General features: G+C 34.1%; 1 long non-coding RNA gene across 1 annotated transcript; it reads left to right on the top strand.

The window, feature by feature from the left end:
• The first annotated feature begins 4,353 nt into the window (after window positions 1–4,353).
• Window positions 4,354–18,871, top strand: LOC116662053. Its single transcript, XR_004318031.1, has 3 exons — window positions 4,354–4,433; window positions 6,979–6,982; window positions 18,861–18,871. It is a non-coding gene; the product is annotated as an uncharacterized LOC116662053 (long non-coding RNA).
• The last annotated feature ends 2,612 nt before the right edge of the window (window positions 18,872–21,483 follow it).

The raw sequence follows: 21,483 nt of genomic DNA, 5'->3' as shown, positions 1-21,483 counted from the left end.
ATACTTGTATTCAATGGATTATGAGAAGTAAGTACATATATCCAGGATTGCACAGATTATTCAATTCAGGCAGCATTTACCAACTACTTATTATGAACAAAGCATTGCTAGGTAATGGGAGATATTTACAGCCCAGAAAAAAAAATCAGAATTTTACGAAGATAAATATAGCAAAAGTGTGAAGGATGGATTACAGAATAAAGAGAGGGAAACTGAAAATCAGGAGGCTGCTGCAATAGCATAGATAAGCGATTATAGGAGCCTGAATCAGAATGATGGAAATGGGAAGTAGGAGAAAATCATAGAGAAATCAACAGCATCTGATGACTAATTACAGATGGGTGATGATATGAAGACATGAGTCACAAATAGTTATTTGATTTCTGCCCATCATAACTGAGATGTTGATGATGAAACAGGAAATACAAGAGTAAATAGGAACAACTTCTTAGGTGGAATGTGAGAGGACAAGGATGCAAAATGATGTGGGTTGAGTCTGATCTCCCAGTGAAATACTGGCATGGATCTGTTCAGTTAGTTTTTATAAATTTGGATCTGGAGCTCGATACAAAGACGCAAGAGTGGAGATGAGGATTTGGGAATTTTCAGCCTAAGAGTTAATAATTCAAAGCTTATGAGTAGACCAATTCACACAGAGATGTTTGTGAGGGTGGAGGGGAGAGGAAAAGGGAGGGACAGAGAGGAAAAAATTTAAGAAATGTTTTTAGTGAGAGCCCAAGGTTCTCAACACTCTAAAGAAATACAGAATTAGAACATAGATTAAAATTGTTACACTGAAATCCAAATGAACTAGGCATAATAGGCAAGGCTCATAGAGTAATATTAATACAGTTTTAAATTATACTGTTATATAGGACAGAAGACGAGCTCATCGTTACAAGGTCAGAAGTTTTAAGAATAACTCTGTGCTTGGTAGCTGCTTAGATATAACAATGTTTCACCTAAACACCAACAGTAGAGCACATTTCATGAGTCATTTTTTATATTAAATATCTGTTAGAATACCAAGGTGCAGGCTGAAGAAATTCACAAGACATAGATTCTGTAAACCACAATTCTAGCTGCCTTGGAAATATGAATTGTGAGGACAGATGAAACTGTGTACACAAATGTTAAAATCTTCCCTGAAGCTTTCCAAAGGCAATTGGAAATCTCAATTAATATCAAGGCTGAACAATCATGTATATATTGAAGTTAATAATAATTTAAGAGCTCTATTAAACAGTTTCATTTCTTTAAAATCTGATTAATGCTTCCTTGGTCATACAGAAATGATGAGCTCCATGAAAGGCTTATAGCTAGCTTATAATCAAAATGTTTCAAATAAAATGCCACTTGTAAAGAATGTCCTAGGTTTATCAGGGCATGTGGCTTCAAGGTCATATCTGGATTAAATAAAGATACAAAATGGAAGTCACATAGTCATCTAGAAAGAAATCTTTGAGCTGATTCTAGTCTCAGTTCCCTTACTTATCTGTTGTGTGAGCAAAATCATAAAATCTGCCTTGTGCCTCAGGTTGTTTTTGTAAAAGAAAGTAAAGAACAATATGCCCTCTCTGTAGCTTGTGAAGATATTGTAAAGATAAGAAAAGCAATTTAATCTGTAAGGTGTTTATAGTCGTCTAGTAATAGGCAAGGTAAAAATACAATTTCTCATTATAAAACCATTTTTTCGGGGAATTTTGTTGCTGGAAAAAATTTCTTTAGGCACATCCCTATGTCCTACGGAATATCATGAAAAGTCACAAGAATTCATAGCCCTCAATACTGAGTAAATTGCTAGCTAATGGTATGGGCAGAACATATTGGAATGATTGGAAGGGTGGTTGAGAGTTGTGAGAGTTAAAAGGAGTTACTATTATGTTATAAAGAAGGTAAATTAAATATTCTTAAGAGTTAACAGTTCACCTAAATGATGCCATTTATCTCTTCTAAGTAAGCTCATAAGCATGCCTGTCAGTTTAGAATGATCAAAGCAAAGTAGTAAGGAAATGTGGAAAAGCACACTATTTGTGCTGTCCAAGAAGAGAGGGAAAAAACAAGCTAGCCTCTTTCAGTACAAAATATAAGAAAGCTAACATTTTACTCTTGATTTTTAAAACTATTAGTTTAAAACACACAAAAAAATCTGTACTTTCAAAACCTTTAACTAAATTTTGCTTTAGTATGTAAACTATGTTCTCATAAAACTGCTGTCTGTACACACACACACACACACACACAACCCTACACTCACAGTTTCCTACATAGGAAATTGGTACTGTCTGCAACTCCTTCATAAAAATATATTAAATTTAGCCAAAAAGTATGAAAGGAGGGCAAAGTACATAAGCAGACAATCTGCAAGAGAAGAAAACCTGAAAGTTCCACCAAAATGTGAAGAAAAGCTCAGAATCATGTATGATCAGTAAAAATGCAAATGAAAACTAAAAGTGAAATCATATTTCATGCCCATCAAATTGACTGGGATTTCAAAATTGTAGAATAGATAAACAAGATTATATTATATAGCACAGGGAAATATACACAAAACGTTACGGTAGCTCACAGAGAAAAAAATGTGACAATGAGTGTGTATATGTCCATGTATGACTGAAAAATTGTGCTGAACTCTGGAATTTGACACAACATTGTAAAATGATTATAAATCAATAAAAAATGTTAAAAAAATTGGCACAAATTTAAAAAGCCTTAACATACCAAGAATTGACTAGGATGTGAGGTTATGTAACAAGGGTTACATTTAAATGATTAGTAATTTCATTTCTCTAACATTTAAGAAAGTTGAAGATACACATAGTTAATAACCCAGGGATTCCTCTCCCAAACATGTGTGACCAAGAGAAGCTCTCATACCTATGCATGAGAAGACATGTACCAAACTGCTTGTTGTGGAACTGTTTGCAACAGAACAAAACTGGAACAAAAACCAAATGCCAATGGATTTGGCAACAAAAATAAATTTTGATACAGTTATACAATAAAACTATACACAAAAGGGAAAATAAACAACCTAGAGATAAACCAATCCTGAAGATAAATTTTAAAATCATAAGAGCAAGTAGAAAAGTAGAATAACTTTCTTATATACAATAAAGTGTGTACAAAAATAATACTCAGGACTTTTCCTTTATGGTAGCACAGTGTCTGTAGTCTGAAAGGGTATTTGAGTGTGGATGAAAGAACAAAGCAGCACAGTGAGATAATGAAGGTAAAATGTGAAGACTTACTACAAAGCTATATTAAGGAGAAAGAATTCACGTGTGCATGTGGGGGGATGTATGTATCCCTTGGTATTCACAGGGAATTGATTCCAGGACTCCCCACAGATACCAACATCCGAGGATGTTCAAGTCCCTCATATAAAATATCATAGTATTTTGTATATAACCTATGCCTATCCTGCCATATATTTGACTCAATTAATTTTTATCGAAATATAGTTGAAGTACAATATTATGTTAATTTCAGGTGTACTGCGTAATTATTTGATATTTGCATACATTATGAAATGATTACCATGATAAATCAAATAACCATCTGTACCCATACAAAGTTATTATAGTATTACTGACATATTCCTTATGCTGTATATTACATCTCCTGGACTTATTTATTATATAACTGGAAGCTGCTACCTCTTAACTTTCTTCTACTAATTCACCCACCCCACACATATCCTTCCTTCTGGCAATCATCTGTTTGTTCTCTGTATCTATGAGTCTGTTTTCATTTTTGTTTGTTCATTTTATTTGTTAGATTCCACGTCTAAGTGAGATCATGCTACATTTGTATTTCACTGGCTGACTTATTTCACTTAGGATAATACCCTCTAGATCCATCCACTTTGTCACAAATGGAAAGATTTCATTTTTATGGGTGAGCAATATTCCATTGCATGTAGGCATATATATGTATGTATGCATAACACATCTTCTTTATCTATTCATCCATTGATGGGCACTTAGGTTATTTCTGTACCTTGGCCATGGTTCTGCAATGAACACTGGAGTGAATATATCTTGAATTGGGTGTTTTTGTTTTCTTCAGGTAAATATCCAGAAATGAAGTTGCTGGATCATCTGGCAGTTCAATTTTTAATTTCTTGAGGACCTTCCATACCGTTTTCCACAGAAGCTGCACCAAATTACAAACTCACCAACAGTGTAAGTGCATTATCTTTTCTCTACATCCTCTCCAACAGGCATGTTGTTATTTGTTGTCTTTTTGGTGATAGCCATTCTGACAGGCATGAAGTGGTATCTCATTATGGTTCTGATTTGCATTTCCCTGATGATTACTGATCTTTTCATGTGTCTGTTGGCCATCTGTATGTGGGGTGCATATATATGTATTTACAATTGTTATAACTTCTTACAGGATTGATCCCTTTATTGTTACATAATGCCATTGTCTCTTGTTATATAGTCTTTGTTTTAAAGTGTATTTATCTAAGTATTGCTACTCCAGATTTCTTTTGCTTCAATTTGCATGAAATAGCTTTTTATATCCCCTAACTTTCAGTCTCTGTGTATCTTTAGATGTGAAGTGAGTGTCTTGTAGGTATCACATATATGGGTTTTGTTCTTTTATCCATTCAGCCACTGTATATCTCTTGGTTGAAACATTTATTTCATTTAAATTCAAAGTAATTATTATTGATATGTACATTCTTATTGCCACTTTGTTAACTGCTGTTGGGTCGTTTTTGTACTTTTTTGTTTGTTTCTCCTCTTTTTGCTCTTTTCTCTTTTAATTTGATGGCCATCTTCGGTGTTATGTTGGATTCCTTTCTCTTTTTTTGTGGTGTCTCTATTATAGGTTTTCGGTTTGTGGTTACCATGAGTTTCATATATAATAATCTATAGAGAAAAATTTTAAGTTGATGATCTCTTAGTTTGAAAGCATTATAAAAACCCTATGTTTTAACTCCATTCCCCACATTTAGTGTTTTTGCCACCATATTTCACTTTTTTTTTTGTTTTGTGTATCCCTTAACTACGTATTGAATATAGATAATTTTACTAGCTTTGTCTTTTAACTTTCCTACTAGTTTTATAAGTGGTTGATCTACTACTTTTACTATATTTTTGCCTTTCCCAATGAGATTTATTGCATAACTTTCATATTTCTAGTTGTAGTCTTTTCTTTTCTGATTAGAAAACTTTTTTAACATTACTTGTAAAGCCAGTTTAGTTGTGCTAACCTCTTTTAGCTTTTGCTTGTCTGTAAACTCTTTATCTCTCCTTCAAATCTGAATGATAGCCTTGCCAGGTAAAGTATGCTTGGTTATAGGTCTTTTCCTTTCTTTACTTTGAATATATAATGGCACTCCTTTCTGGCCTGCAAAGTTTCTGCTGAAAAGTCAGCTGATAGTCTCATGGGAGTGTCTTTGTATGTAATTAGTTGCTTTTCTCTTGTTGCTTTTAAGATTCTCTTTTTACTTTTATTTATTTATTTTTATTTTAACTATGATGTGTCTTGTTGTGGACCTCTTTGGGTTCATGTTGTTTGAGACTCCCCATGCTTCTTGGACCTGGATGTCTGTTTTTCTTTCCCAGGATATGAAATTTTTCAGCTATTATTTTTCAAATAAACTCTCTGCCCTTTACTCTCTCTTCTCCTCTGGCACCCTTAGAATGTGAATGTTAGGTTGCTTGATGCTGTCCCTGAGGTCTCTTTATCAGATTGATCGCTCTTTTCCACTTTATTTAGTTCATTTTCTGAGGTTTTGTCTTGCTCATTCATTTGAAACATAGTCCTCTGTCTACACATTTTTCCTAATTTCTGTGTTTATTTCTATGTGTTAGGTAGGTTGATTACATTTCCTGATCTTGGAGAAATGGCCTTATGTAGGAAAAGTCCTATAGGGTCTAGCAACACACTTTCCTCTGCTCACCAAAGTTATATGCTCTAGGGGCGCCCCCTATGTGAGCTGCATGGGCTCTTTTGTTGCTACAGGGCCAACTACTGTGGCTGCACTAGTAGATGGGTCTGGCCCCAAGCCAGGTTGGCTGCCAGGCCCTGCATCTTGAGGTGGATGCTGGCCCACTGGTGGGCAGGGCTGGGTCCTGATGCTGCTGGTTGTGGGGCCTGGGGTACCCTGTGACTGTGCTGGTCCTCTGGTCTGCAGGGCTGTATCCTGGCACAGCTGGCTGCATGGTCTGGAGGGGCCTGGGGCTAGTGCTGGTTCACTGGTGGGTGGGTAAACCCCTAGTGCTAGTAGGCTAGAAGGAGGATTCCAAAATGGCTCTTGCTAGCACAAGTGTTCTTGTGGTAGAACATGGTCCCCAAAATGGCAGCACCTGTGTCTATAACCCCAGGGGAAGTCCCAGTTGCTTCTTGCCTCTGTGGGAGGCTTTCCAAGATAAGCAAATGGTTAGGATCCAGGCTCCTTTTGAATTATTGCCTGTCTTGGGACTCAGAACATGTGGGATTTCACATCCACTATTTAAGAATGGAGTCTCTATTTCCTATAGCCCTCTGGCTCTCCCATGTGGAAGCTCCACTGACCTTCAAAGCCAGTGTTCTGGGGACTCATTTTTACAGTGCAGGATCCCTGGGCTGGGGAGCCTGATGTGGAGCTCAGACCCCTTGCTCCTTGGGAATAACCTTTGCAATTGTGATTAATTTCCCATTTATAGGTTGCCTACCCAGGAATGTGGGTCTTGACTATACCATGTCTCTGCCTCTCTTATCTGTCTTGTGGTTCCTTCTTTATATCTTTAGTAGTGGAAAATATTTTCTGCTAGTCTTCAGGTCTTTCTCTTAGATAGTTGCTCCGTAAATAGTTGCAATGTTGGTGTGCCCATGGGAGGAGGTAAGCTCAGAGTCTTTGTACTGTGCCATTTTGGCCACACCCCTTCCTGTACACTTTAAATAATCTCTAGGTTACTTACAATATCTAATACAATGTAAAAGCTGTGTAGATAGTTGTAAATACAATATAAATTGTAGGTAAGTAGTTGCTACCATGCACCCTATTCAAGTTTTGCTTTTCAGAATTTTCTGGAATTTTTGTTGAATATTTTTGATTCACTTTTGGTTGACTCTATGGATACAGAACCTATAGATACAGAGGTCTGACTACAGATTTAATAAAATTCTTATAAACTCTAGCAAACTAGACATATGCTTTTGTTGACACAGACATATTTCTTTTAAAGTTTATAAGAAAAGGTACAGTCCCTATAATACCTTTTATGAACTAAATGTGTCCCCTCAAATTCATATGTTAAAGCCTAACCTCCAATGTGATGGTATTAAGAAGTGGGGCCTTTGGGAGATAATTAGGTGTAGATGAGGTCAGGAAGGTGGATTCTGTATGATGTTATTATTGCCCTTATATGAATAAGAGGAGATATCAGTGTGCTCTCTTCTTAACCATGTGAGGATATATTAAGAAGGAGGCTATCTGCATGCCAGGAAGAGGGCTGACACCAGAACCTGATAATGCTGGCAACCTGATCTTGGACTTCCCAACCTCCTGAACTGTGATAAGTACATGTGTGTATTTTAAGCCCCCTAGTTTGTGGTATTTTGTTATAGCAGCTACGCAGACTAGGACAATAGCTAAAATACTCTTCAGAAAATATCATACTATCAAATACTTAATAGTAAAGCCTTCTACATAGCTACAATAATTAAGATTGTGTGATAATGGCAGAGAGAACTACACATAGATCAGTGGAACAAGACAGAGAACCCAGAAATAGACACACAAAAACGTTCTCAACTGATTTTTGACAAAGTTGTGAAAAATATTAAATGAAGATTATCCTTTCAACAAGTAGTGCCAGAGAAACAGGACACCACAGTCAAAAAAAAAAAAATGAATCTTGACCTAAATTTCACACCTTAGACACAAAGCAACTCAAAATGAATAATGGACTTAAATTTTTAAAAAACCATAGAACCACAGAAGTTTAAAAAAGAAAATAGGAGAAAGTCTTTGGGATTTAGTGGTAGACAAAGAGTTTGTAAACTTGACACCGAAAGCATGATCCATGAGGGGAAAACCTGATGAACTGGACATGGTCAAAGTTATACAGTTTTGCTCTGTGAAAGAACCCATTAAGAGGATGAAAAGACAAGTTACAGAGAAAATATTTGAAACCACATGTCTGATAAAGGATTAGAACCTAAAATATATGAAGAACTCAACAATATAAAGACAAAAAATCCAATTAAAAATGAGCAAAAGACATGATTAGACATTTCACTAAAATGGATATAAACGTGTCAAATAAATACATGAAAAAGATGTTCAGCATCATTAACCACTGGGAAAATGCAAATTTATATCACAATGAGAACTGACAACACATCTATCAAAATGACTAAAATAAGAAATTGTAACAGTAGCTAGTATCGGTGAGGATGTGGAGAAAGCAGATCACTCCTATATTGCTGGTGAGAATGTAAAATGGTGTAGCCATTCTGAGAAAGTCTGATGGCTTTGACAGCTCTGTATAAAACTAAATGAGTGACCACCATAGTACAACTACCCAGCAATTGCAATAGTGGGTATTTTTTTTCAGGGAAAATAAAACTTCTTTTCACAGAAAAACTGTACACAAATGTTTAGAGCAGCTTTATTTGTAACATCCCAACTGAAAATAATGCAGATGTATTTTAACAGACATAGTATATTCAAACCATAGAATGCTACTCAACAATTAAGCCAGTGAATTATTGACACACATAACAACTTGGAAGAATCTTGAAAGAATTATGGTGACTGAAAAAATCCACTCGCAAAAGGTTACATATTGTATAATTTTATTTATATAAGTTTACTGAAAGGAGAAAATTATATATATGGAGAACGGATTAGTCATTGCCAGTGGTTAAGGACAAGAGCAGGGTGGATTTGGCTATAAAAGGGCATCACAAGGGTTCCATGTGGTTAAAGAACTGTTTTTTAATCTTGTCTGTATCCATGACAACATCCTGGTTGTGATGATACACTATAGTTTTGCAAGAGAGCACCAACGGAAAAACTGAGCAAAGAGTATACAGAATCTCTGTATTATTTATAACAATAGCATCTAAATCTACAAAAAAGTGTTCAATTTATTAAATTAAGGGGAAAATATTACCACTAAAATATAGAATAACTGGATTTATGTCTGCATCAGGAAGCCACTTAGAAAATACAACACAATAAAATAGTCAAATTAATGGACTCAAAGAATGCAATGATGCTTGCCAGGAACTAGGGAGAGAGGGAATTGGGGAGTTATTAATCAACGGGCATGAAGTTTCAGGCAAATAAGTTGCATAAGCTCTAGAGATCTGCTGCACAACATTGTACCTATAGTCAACAATAATGTATTGTACACTTAAAAATTTGTTAAAAGGGTAGGTCTCATGTTAAGTCGTCTTATTACAATAAAACTAAATTAAATTAATGAAAAAATATAACACAAATAAGTGTTGTAGCAATCATCTCTTTTACAAAGTATCTATTATAAAATGAATTAAATATATTGCTGAATTGTTTTACCAGTTTGGCTTAAGTGTGATGAAATAAAATCTTGAGAGAATATTTCTAAATTTTCATTTAATAAGAATCATTTTGGACCAAGTATATATTTTTCTTCTAGTTGCTAGTCTATCACCTGTCATGCTGGAAGCATGACCTGCACTCAAGAACCTGGTAGACAGAATAATTACTGGATGATGTGGACAGTACTTAGATTGATTTCACATTTAAATATTAATAATACGTACATTTGCTGGTACCTAACTTTGTGCAAAGTACTTTTCTAAACACTATCCAAGAATTTTATCATTTACTCTATGGAGTAGTTCCACTTCTAATAATGGTAGAATAGTTCTTATTTGACCAATTCTCCAATAGCTCTGACTCTGGACAAAAGATTTTTAAAAAAGTATTTTAAGGTTGCTAAAGAGTGAGAAAAAACAATCAGAAACTGGAGAGGAGTCTACAGCTGGAAAAGGGAACAGCACAGGATAAGTTTTTCTTTTCATGTATTTGAATCTGAGGGCAAGACATACTTAGACATCTTCAGGGTAGCTATCACTTGGATATAAACTTATGGTTTTACCGTCTTCAATAAGCAGAGAATATAATTCAGGGTAACCACAAAAGATGGATAGGAAGGGAGAAAAGTTCCATCAAGAGAGGGACAGAGATGGTTCCACAAATTCTGAGTATAAACCCTACCCAAAGTTTTTGCTGAACTATGCATGTGAGCTGGTTGATTCCAGCAGCCCAGCTAAGGCTAAAAGAACTGAATAAAGATTTAACATGTTTATCATTGCAAATGAGACAGAGTTTGAATTTTGATTTTAGCAAAAATAAGTGATTACTAAAATTAGGAAACAGTTGGTACTCTTTGAAAGAATATAACAATTCAGAATCTATACAGATGTATAATCACAATGTCCAGTGTACTAAACATGAGAAAACAAGTGTGACCAAAACTCAAGAGAAAAGGCAACCAATGGAGATCAGTGGAGACCTGAACCAAATGTTTGCATTAGCAGATAAGAATTTTAAAGCAGAAACTATAAACTATATTCAAGGATGAAAATAAAAGTGGGGAACAGCAGAGAAATGGAGTCATAAGATAGAATCAAACAGAAAGTATGGAGCTGAAAAAACATACAATATCTGAAATTCAAAATTCTCTGGATTGGCTGAATAGCATAAAACAATAACAGAAGAAAGAGAGAATCTGAAGATAGAAATCTAGGAAGTATCCAATCTGCAGAACAGAGAGTAAAAAGAATTTAAAAGAGCTACATTGATGTGTGCAATATGAAAATGTCTTATATATGTGTAAATGAAATCCCAGAAGGGTAGAAGAGAATGAGTGAGACAACAAACATATTTGAAGAAACAATAGTCAAAAATTTCTTAAATTTGAAGAAAGACATTAAGCTACAGATTCAAGAAGATCAGCAAATCTTAGGAAGAATAAGTACAAAGACAATCACACTTAGGCATATCACAATTAACTTGCTGAAAACAGAGAGAGAAACAGAGAGAGGAAATCCTGACCACTGAGTTATCACCGGGAAAAAAATGAAGGCCAAAGACAGTGTAGCATCATCTTTAAAATACTGAAAGAAAGAAAAGTCTGTATTTAGAGGAAATAGTCTAACAGAATGAAGGTCAGATATATACATTTACAGAAAAATAAAGAGAATTCATCACTAATGGAACTGTGCTACCAAAAAAAAAAATGTCTCGGTCAATATAAATTTAGTATCTTTAAGTTATGTATGACTAGTAAAGCCAAAAATGTATGTAACATTCTACTATGGAATTTATAATGTATGTAGTTGTAAGACATGTGACAATTATTGTCAAAGGAAGGGATTAGTAAATTGATATATATAGTTGCAGAGTTCTTACATTTTACTTGAAGTGGCAATATTAACACTAACTAGGTGGTAAAAAGGTAAGGATGTATATTATATTGCGTAAATGAACTGATATAAAATGCAAAAATATAATTAAAAATCTAATAAACATATTAAAATGAATTTCTAAAAAAATCAAATTAATCCCAAAGAAGGGAGTAGAGACAGAAAGATGAAAAAAGATGGAGAAAAGAAAAAAAAAAGCAAATGATAAATTTGCAGGTCCAAATTCAACCATAACAAGAATTACTTTAGAGTAAATTGTTAAACATTCCAAATAAAAATAACCCAGAAGGTTGGTGCTATTTTTATTTCTTTTTTACAGATGAAGAAACTAAAGCACAGAGAGGATAATCACTCCTAAGTTCACACAAGAAGTATGCGGAAGAGCCAAGATTTAAACCCAGATAGTGCCCATGCTCTTAATGTCAAAACTACATGACTTAAGATTTAAGTGGTCCTGACCCACCATAAATTAATTTCCAAAGATATATATATATATAGTTATATATATAGTTGTGAGATAATAATTTGGAATGCAAGGCTAGTCAACTCAGTGTCATGAAAAAAGTTAGTGATACAATACAATACAATACTCACACACGAAATGATTAGAGAAGACAAGAGACAGAATATAACTATGTGTTGAGTAATTTAGTGCAGATTAGAAGTAGAAGGGGAGAGGGGACTTCCCTTAAAAAGAGAAGTTACTGGGGACTGAAGTCATCCAGGAAATCTGCATGGAGGCGGTCTGGGCATTAAAAGATAAAGAAGTCTTACTAGATGAGTGAAGTTATTCCAAGCTAAGCAAATAGAATATGCAGTCACACAGAATTGAAAGTACTGTCTTGTGGAGTACAGGGAAGAGACAGCCTGTTTGATGGTATAACGTGCATGAGCAAGTTAATAAAACAGGTAATTATCTGTAATTAGTTGAATAACTAGGCAAAGAATTAATGTATCAAGGTCTTACTAGAAGAACATTTCTTATGGTGTGGCCAACAGCTAACTTCTGCTCTATTCTGTTTTACAGTTTTTGCGAAAGACTTGACTGGGGGCAGAAATGGTCATTCAAACATGCAATGAAGCTCAGAGGATGGTCAAACACATTGTTTGACATATTTAATATGCAAAAACCTCTTAACAGGCTGAAAAAATGGTCAAATCTATGAGTAAGAGATTTAATACATACCTCTACTAGAATAAGTACAAAATATAAACAGCTAGTATGAAAATTACTACTGTATTTTATTATAAATTCATTCTCTGAGCTTTGGCTTCTGTATCTGCAAACTGAGGAGACTGGATTAAAATATTTCAGTGGTTCCTTCAAATTCTAAATTTCTATGATTTTTCACATCAATAGTTGAATGTGACAGCAAAAATAACCAATGTGATCTTAGGCGAATTAATAAGAGTATCAAGTACAGAAAAGGAACATGATACTCCAAACCTACTCTGTGCTATTAGTCAGACCAGACTTAGGCACATTTCTCTTAAGATACATGATGAATAGAAGCTTGTCCAGAGGGAATGGATTATATGGTAAAGAAAACAGAAACTGTGCTATGTGAGATATCTGAGAATATTGATCATCATTATTTCAAGGGCTTTTCATTGCACTTAGGATAAAATTATTAAAATATAAAAATTTACTATGGCCTACAAAATCTTACCTTGATATGGTTCATATCTATCAGGGTCAAACCTAGAAATGTATCCACTGGAACAACTCAACCAGTGAAGGGCCATTCAAGATAACCTTTCATAGGCATTAACAGTAAAGACAAGTTTTAAGACTGTCTTTAATGATGCTCAGAAAAGAGAAGTAATGTGCACCCCCAGCTGCCCTGTCTGATGTATACTACTCTCTAGTATCACCTTGATTGACTCTATCTCTAGCTCACTGAATTTCAGTCACACTGGCTCCAGTCCCTTAATTATACCAAGTGCTTTCACAGATTTGATTTCTCCTTCATGGACAACTCTATTTGCAATTTTTCACTTGGCAAAATCCTAAGTATCCTTCAGGTTTCAGCTTAAAAGTCACTTCCTCAAAGAAATCTTCTAAGATGTACCATACTAAATCAGGTCACCCTGTTAATAATCTCTATAGTGAATCACATAACTTTCTAGTCATACTTTTTAATGTTCATTCATATTAGTTTATAATGAGTTATATTTATATATTTATTTGATACTCAGTGAGGTCAGAAAATTTATTTATTTATTTTGGTGGAGAGTTTATATCTGGAATCCTTTGCTCTTTGTTAACTGGGAGCGAGTTAAATGAGTTTTCATCCTGGAGCAGAAGCCCATAGAGAGAGAAAAAGGCAGGAGGAGAGAGTTGAAGAAGTGAATTGCTTTGCTTAATGAATTTATAAGAAGGGGGTGGTTCTGAATTTCTAGGGACACCCTGAGAGAGTGGGAATGAGGTGTAAGAAAAGCACAGAGAAGAAGAAATTTGAAAAATGAGATGAGGTAGACAAAGAGATAGGATGCAGCTCAATGGTGGAAAATATGGGCAATGAGAAACTTCCAGTGATAGCAATGTCCAAGGGATTTTAAGAATAGAGATGTCTAATATTCTAAACTGTTTGCTGTGCTGGAAATTAGTGACCCTCAAAATACTGGGTGTATTAGTTTACTAGGGGTTCTATAACAAAATATCACAAAATACCACAGATTGCCTTTAAACAACAGAAATGTATTTTCTTACAGGCAAGAAGTTCAAGACTGAGATGTCAGCAGGTTTGATTTCTCCTGAGGCCTCTTTCCTTGGCTTCCAGATGGCCAACTTTTTGCTGTAACTTTTCACAGCCTTTTGTCTATGCCTGCATCCCTGTTATCTTTGTGTCCAAATTTCCTCTTATAAAGACACCAGATTGGATTAAGGCCCACCCTAATGGTCTCAGTTTAATTTAATTACCTCTTTAAAGGTTCTATCTCTAAACACAGTCACATTCTGAAGTACTGAGGGTTAAGATATTAACATATGAATTTGGGGAACGCAATTCAGCCCAAAACATTGGGGTAGAAGGTGAAAGATGCTTGTCCTCCCACCAGTTATTGAATGAGGGACAGAGCAAGTCCATTTAAATATTAAGGGGAGGAGTAATTCCATAAAGATTGGTTATCTTTTAGGTAACTGGCCATTTTGTTCTGCTAGTTACTCTCACTTGTGAATATTTACAGAAGCTTAGTCAAACAGCGCAAGTTTCTTTCATCCCATATATTCATTTATCCAGTCCTGCCATGCAGCTTATCATTTTTATAAATTTGATGCTTATAAGATTACTCCACTTGAATGAACAAATAGTAGAGAGAAACAGTTGTTTTCACAATTCAAAAATTGCACATTGCAGTATAAACATGTAAATATAAAGAAAAGTTTTATAGACATTTTGAGAAGAAACAATACATGGAAGACATGAAAATAAAACTGGCACATTATCTGGGGAACAGTGAATCCTATCCTTAGGACCATGTTAATAAACCATTAAAATTCTTAGTGAATCAGAAAGGAGCCTATACAAATCAAACTTATTTAATTAATAAGCTTGATTCTTTTGGAAATGATATTGGTTTTGTTTTCTGAGGCTGACTATACAAAATTAAATGATTTATAGGAATTTTGAAAGCTTCTAAAATTTATTTTCTATCTTAAGCTTTACTCTCTAAAGTCGTATTTCTCTTTCCAGTAATTTAAAATTTTTATCAATTGAGTAATACAAGCAATCTTTACTGAGTTCAGGTGTATAAATGTCAAAGTACCTGGGGAAATTACATTATCTATATCTATTCTGGGCACTGTTAGTCACCAGTTGATTAAGTCCCTTTTTATTCACCTTCATTAAGTATAATATGATTCTTTTATTCTTTCAAAGCACTTTGTTACTGATATACATAGAAGAAGCTGTAACATTTGTTTAGTTGTTCCTTTGGTCACAAAATATTTTATTACTTATCAGTATAAAATAATATGTTTCCATATACAAAGGGAGGGGACATTTAATTATGACTTTATACACTTTTTTGCTGCTTGAAAATTTTACAATGTGGATATATAATTTTAATAACAAAATATTATATACCTCATAACATACACAGAGTAGTTGACAATCTCTTCAACTAATTTTAATCTGCAGTCATGCATATGCTACGATATTTAGTATCTTCTAAATGAGATTCATGTAAAAATGATAATAATGGATTAAAAACTGATGCTGAGTAAGATAAAATATCAAAGCAATAACATTATTTTTGCCAATGCTTAGTGTACCTCTATGGTATAGCTATACTTAATTGCCAATAATAGTGAACTAATTAGACAAAAATTTATTAAAAGTATAATTTCTAAAAGATATGAGACTAAATCTGAAAAGGAGTATTTAGACTTCATCAAATTTCTACCTTTTTATTAACCAAGGTGGTAGCCAGGAGATAGAATGTATTCTTAAAACTTGATAGCTAAATTAACATTAGAGAAGCTGTGATCCTGGGGAAAAACAAAGTCTCTGCTTAATAAAAAAGTAATTCATCATTGGTTTGCATTTGCTTTGATGGCAGATGGTAACCTCTCCCCAAAGTATAATGTAAAATATGTAAAGAAAAATGACTGAATTTACTACTAATTTAGAAACTGCATTGTCATACATGTTAAATGATGGGGGTGTGGAGAGTCCCATCAATTTGAATGCATTTTTTAAAGGCAAAAATAAGTTCTATTCATCTTTTCCTGGATAATATCTATCAATTTTTTCAGTTCTCTACTTCAATATCACTTCTTCAGGGAAGCTATCCATAGCACCATAGACTATGGGAGATTCACTTTTCTGGTCTTCTTATAAGTGATACTTTTTTCTTCCATAGCACTTAGCATAAATTATTACATAAATTTATAACTATTTGTTTAATGGGTCTCCACTTTAGTTAACAGGGACTCTGTTTAAAATGTTCATCATTGTGTCCCTAACATTTATCAAAATGCCTTGTGGATAATAAAAAATCCATAAATATTTGTTGAATGAGTGATTAAGGATATTAATACCAGTTCTAATACACCATCATCAATCATCTTGACCCAATTTCTCACTTCCTAAAGGTTATTTTAATAAGTGATGCTCAATTGTGGTATTATTCTTCATCAAAGGGACATTTTACAATGGAACATATTTGGTAGTCACAAATGGTGAAAAGCTGCTACTGATAACTAGAGGCCAGGTATGCTGCTAAACACCTTACAATGCACAGGAGAGCCCCAACAACCCCTGGTCCAAAATATCAATAGTGCTAAAGTTGAGATACCCTGTATCAGATTAAGAGCCTTTTTTTTCTTTTTAACTGAGTTCAGGTTCAGGTAATAGGATAAATATATCACTAAGTTTAATTGAAGGATTATTAAACTTACTTCTTTCTTGCAAAATATTTCATTTCTATAACATGGCATATATATTTTATGAAATGATTTTTGAGTGAATTCAACACATAGTGTATATCCTCTATTTAATGAATAGAAACTATGAAATATACTTTCAAAATTCATAAACAGAATTCATGAGTCACAAACACAATGGTTAGTATCTTAGTTCTTAGGGAATTTATGTGGTAGAAATCTGTCAGCTCATAGAAAGGAGAAATATGAAGGCTCATATACATAAAGAAATATCACTGGGTAGTGATGTCTTTTTCATTGACTTAATCCAAGACATCAAAGTAATACTCTTTTTTTTTAAGTTACCTTCAGTGGATAATAGTTTAGTTTAAAAAGTTTTTAGAAATTATTTTAGTCATCTCTTCTCAGCCTAAATTAAGGAAACAGTATGATTATTCTCCTTTGTTCCTTGCAAATATCAGTGTATACAAGGCTGTTTCTTTAGAGAAGCAATTTGTAAAAGTTATTAAACTGGTTATTGGATACATCTATTACATATAACTAAAATACTCCATTGGTGTAATTATTCAAGGTTGGATGTCTTAATGACAAAGTTACAGGATGTGTTTTTCACATTTCTGCTCTGCAGAACAGAGTCTCATATAAAGATATGTGTCAGAAATGAGCCCTACCTATCACTATAAGCCTTATTCAATTCAAGTATACTTGCATAGGCAAAGTCTAAAATTTGTGCAATGCCTCTTTACTAGAGAATATTGGGTGAGAGGTTTGACAAATCATTTACAAATATCCAATTAGGAAAATCTGACTCTTTCTTTACAGATTGAGAACATTTACTGGCCTTACAAAATCAACCCTAGCTTTCACTAAGAAGGGCTGTGGCTTAATTTATCACTTAGATGAAGTATAATTGATATACAGTTTTACATGTTATAGGTGTCCAGTTATAGGTGATTCACAATTTGTAAAAATTATTCAATTTATAGTTATTATAAAATATTGGCTATATTCCCCATTTTGTACAAGAAGACATGGTGTCTATATATACACAATGGAATATGACTCAGCCATAAAAAAGGAATTTTGCCATATGCAGCAACATGGATGGACTTGGAGTGCACAGGAAATAGTGCTGCTATGAACACTAAGGTGCATGTATCTTTTCCAGTTAGTGTTTTTGGTTTTTTTGAATATATACCCAGAAGTGGGATTGCTGCATCACATGGTAGTTCTCTGAATTTGGTAAAATAGCAGGATACAAAATTAATATACAGAAATCTGCTGCATTGTATACACTAACGATGAACTATCAGAAAGAGAAATTAAGGAAACAATCCCACTTACCAACAATAAAATATATAAATACCAATAATAAAATATCTAGGAATAAACTTATGTAAAGAGGTAAAAGACCTATACTCAGAAAACTGTAAAACATTGATGAAAGAAACTGAAAACAACACAAATGAATGGAAGACTTAATATTGTTAAAATGACCATACTAACCATGGCAACATACAGATTCAATGCAATCTTCATCAAAATAACAATGGCATTTTCCACAGAACTAGAACAAATAATTTAAAAATTTGTATGGAAACACAAAAGACCATGAATAGCCTAAAGAATCTTGAGAAAGAAGAACAGAGCTGGAGAAATCATGCTTCCTGACTTCAGACTAAACTACAAAGCTACAGTAATCAAAACATTATGGTACTGGCACAAAAACACACATAGATCATTGGATCAGAAGAGAAAACAAACAGAAATAAACCCAGGCACTTAGAGTTAATTAATCTATGACAAAAGAGTCAAGAATATACAATGGAAAAAAGACAGTCTCTTCAATAAGTGGTGCTGGGAAAATGGGACAGCTACATGTAAAAGAATGAAGTTAGAACATTCTAGTATCATATACAACAATAAACTCAAAATGGATTAAAGTCCTAAATGTAAGACCTGAAATCATAAGATTCCTAGAGGAAAACATAGGGAGAACATTCTTTGACATAAATTGCAGCAATTTTTTTTTATCTGTCTCCAAAAGCAAAGGGAATAAAAGCAAAAATAAACACATGGGACCTAATTAAACTTAAAAGCTTTTGCATAGCAAAGGAAACCATCCACAAAACAACAAGACAACCTACTGAATGGGAGAAAATATTTGCAAATTACATGACCAATAAGGGGTTAATAGCCAACATTTATAAACATCTCATACAACTCAATATAAAAAAAAACCCCGATTAAAAAATGGGCAGAACTAAAGACATTTTTCCAAAGAGGACATGTAAATGGCCAACAGGTACATGAAAAGATGCTCAACATGGCTAATCATCAGAGAAATACAAATCAAAACCACAATGAGCTATCACCTCACACCTGTCAGAATGACTATTATCAAAAAGAACACAAATAACAAATATTGGTGAGGATGTGTAGAAAAGGGAATCCTTGTGCACTGTTGGTGGAAATGTAATTTGGTGCAGCTACTGTGGAAAACACAGTTTGGATGTTTCTCAGAAAAAACAAAAATTGAACTACATATGACCCAGTAATTCCACTCCTGGGTATATATCCAGAAAAAAAACACCCCCCCCCACTAATTTGAAGAGATACATGCACCCCAATGTTCATAGTAGCATTATTTCCAATGGCCAAGATATGGAAGCAACCTAACTGTCCATCAACAGATGACTGGATAAAGAAGATGTGGTATGTGTGTGCGTGTGTGTGTGTGTGTGTGTGTGTGTGTGTGTGTGTGTACACAACAGAATACTACTCAGCCATAGAAAAGAATGAAATTTTGTCATTTGTAGCCACATGGATGGACTTCGAGAGTATTAGGCTAAGCGAAATAAGTCAGGCAGAGAAAGACAAATACTGTCTGGTATTACTTATGTGTGGACTCTAAAAAATACAACAAACTAGTTAGTATAACAAAAAAAGAAACAGACTCACTAATACAGAGAACAAGCTAGTGGTTACTAGTGGGGACAGGGAAGGTGGTAGGGGTAGGGAATTAAGAGATACCAGTATACTTTTTAAAAAGTTGTCTATACTCCAAATTATCTTGATGGCACTTCCTCTCACGGTTTTCCAGAAATAGTTTGTTCCTCGACAATGCATTTGATAATCTGAAAAAACTCCATCCTTGACTTTAAAAAAAAAAGTTCTCTGAAGACCAGTCTTAAAAGTTTAAAATATTTAAGAGCTGGAGCTTCTAAAGAAAATCATCATATTAGATTAATAATAGCAGTAATAGTTGTGAAAATAAAAATAAAGCTAACAATCTTAGTAAAACAATTTGAAAACATAGGTTTACATGTGGATAAACATAACAATGTCTTTTCTATATCAGCATATGAAGTAACTTCTTTCTTACAATGCTTTCCTGAGGTAATACATACTATACGTAGATTTCAGTAACGACCATTGTCTATGTGTTCTTGTTTGTTTATTTGGCCTAGAAATAGCCTTATTTTATTTATCTTTTTTACTAGTGAGTGTGCTGCTAAAAAATGAGATATTGTTCTCACCATTATTATGATTATGTTACCCTCTATCCCTTACTGCATTGTGTTTCTAATCACAAAACACTGGACTCACTGATTTAATAGTAAATCACATTGGATGATAGATCCTTCAGAAATGAATATGACATTAACTAAGTAATTCTTCAGCCATTGCAAGTATACAGGGAAATAAATGGTTCAGAGACTTGGTGGTGGGCTCCTACGTCTGCTGCTTTTCTGGGTCACTGGACCAAATTAGGTTTCAATTAGTTGTAATGTAAGTTTCTACTCTCAGACAGCTGTTGATTCCCTGATGTAAAATTAAATGGTAGTTTTATTTCACTGTAGAAGTCACCAGTATTTTAAACAAAATGAAGCATAATAGCCTTATTTGGCCATATGCCTGAAGCAGATCAAGAAGTCAAAGAATGCCAAAAGTGAAGTTCAATCTGACTATCTAGCAGTTTGCCAGATGCTACAGATCGAATAACGGATGAAGTGTTAGAAAGTATTCAAGACTTAGATAAGGAAGGCAGAAAACTGGACAATATGCCTAGGAAAATCGCCTATGGTAGGAAAGAACAGCTTTATATATCATCAAACAGAAAATGTATAGAAAAAAGAGTTAGAAAAAACAGACTTTTTTGTGTGTTCTCTTATTTCAGAACAACACCATTGGCCCTCTACCATTTTATGCTGTCTTCTGTCTCCTAAGTGTATGCAGTAGTGAGCTCAACATATATTGACTATCTCCAGAAGGAGATCACCTAGGGACTTGTTAGAAATGAAAATTCTTGGGCTCCACTCCAGACCTACTGAATCATAAACTCTGGGAGTTGGGTCCAGCAATTTTTTTTTAAAACTTGCCCTCCCAGTGATTCTGATGCATGCTCAAGTCTGAGAGGTAGTGACCTAGGATATACCTGTTGCATACATAAAAGTCTTCTTTCTCTGTGATCATCCCACCCAATTCTTTACTGGGGCACATCTGAATTTAAAAATGAGGTATGTAGGAGCAGGAGGGCATAGGAACTAACATTTACTGAACTCCAAATATATACCAAGTGTCTTGTGTAAGTGATTTCATTTGTACATATCTATATACCTTTGTATATATGACCCATCATGATAATCCTATGAGGTGGTTATTATCCT

This window comes from Camelus ferus, chromosome X (assembly GCF_009834535.1).
Source record: "Camelus ferus isolate YT-003-E chromosome X, BCGSAC_Cfer_1.0, whole genome shotgun sequence".
NCBI lineage: Eukaryota > Metazoa > Chordata > Mammalia > Artiodactyla > Camelidae > Camelus > Camelus ferus.
Note: the sequence above shows the minus strand (reverse complement) of the source record. Positions and strands in the feature narration are given on the sequence as shown.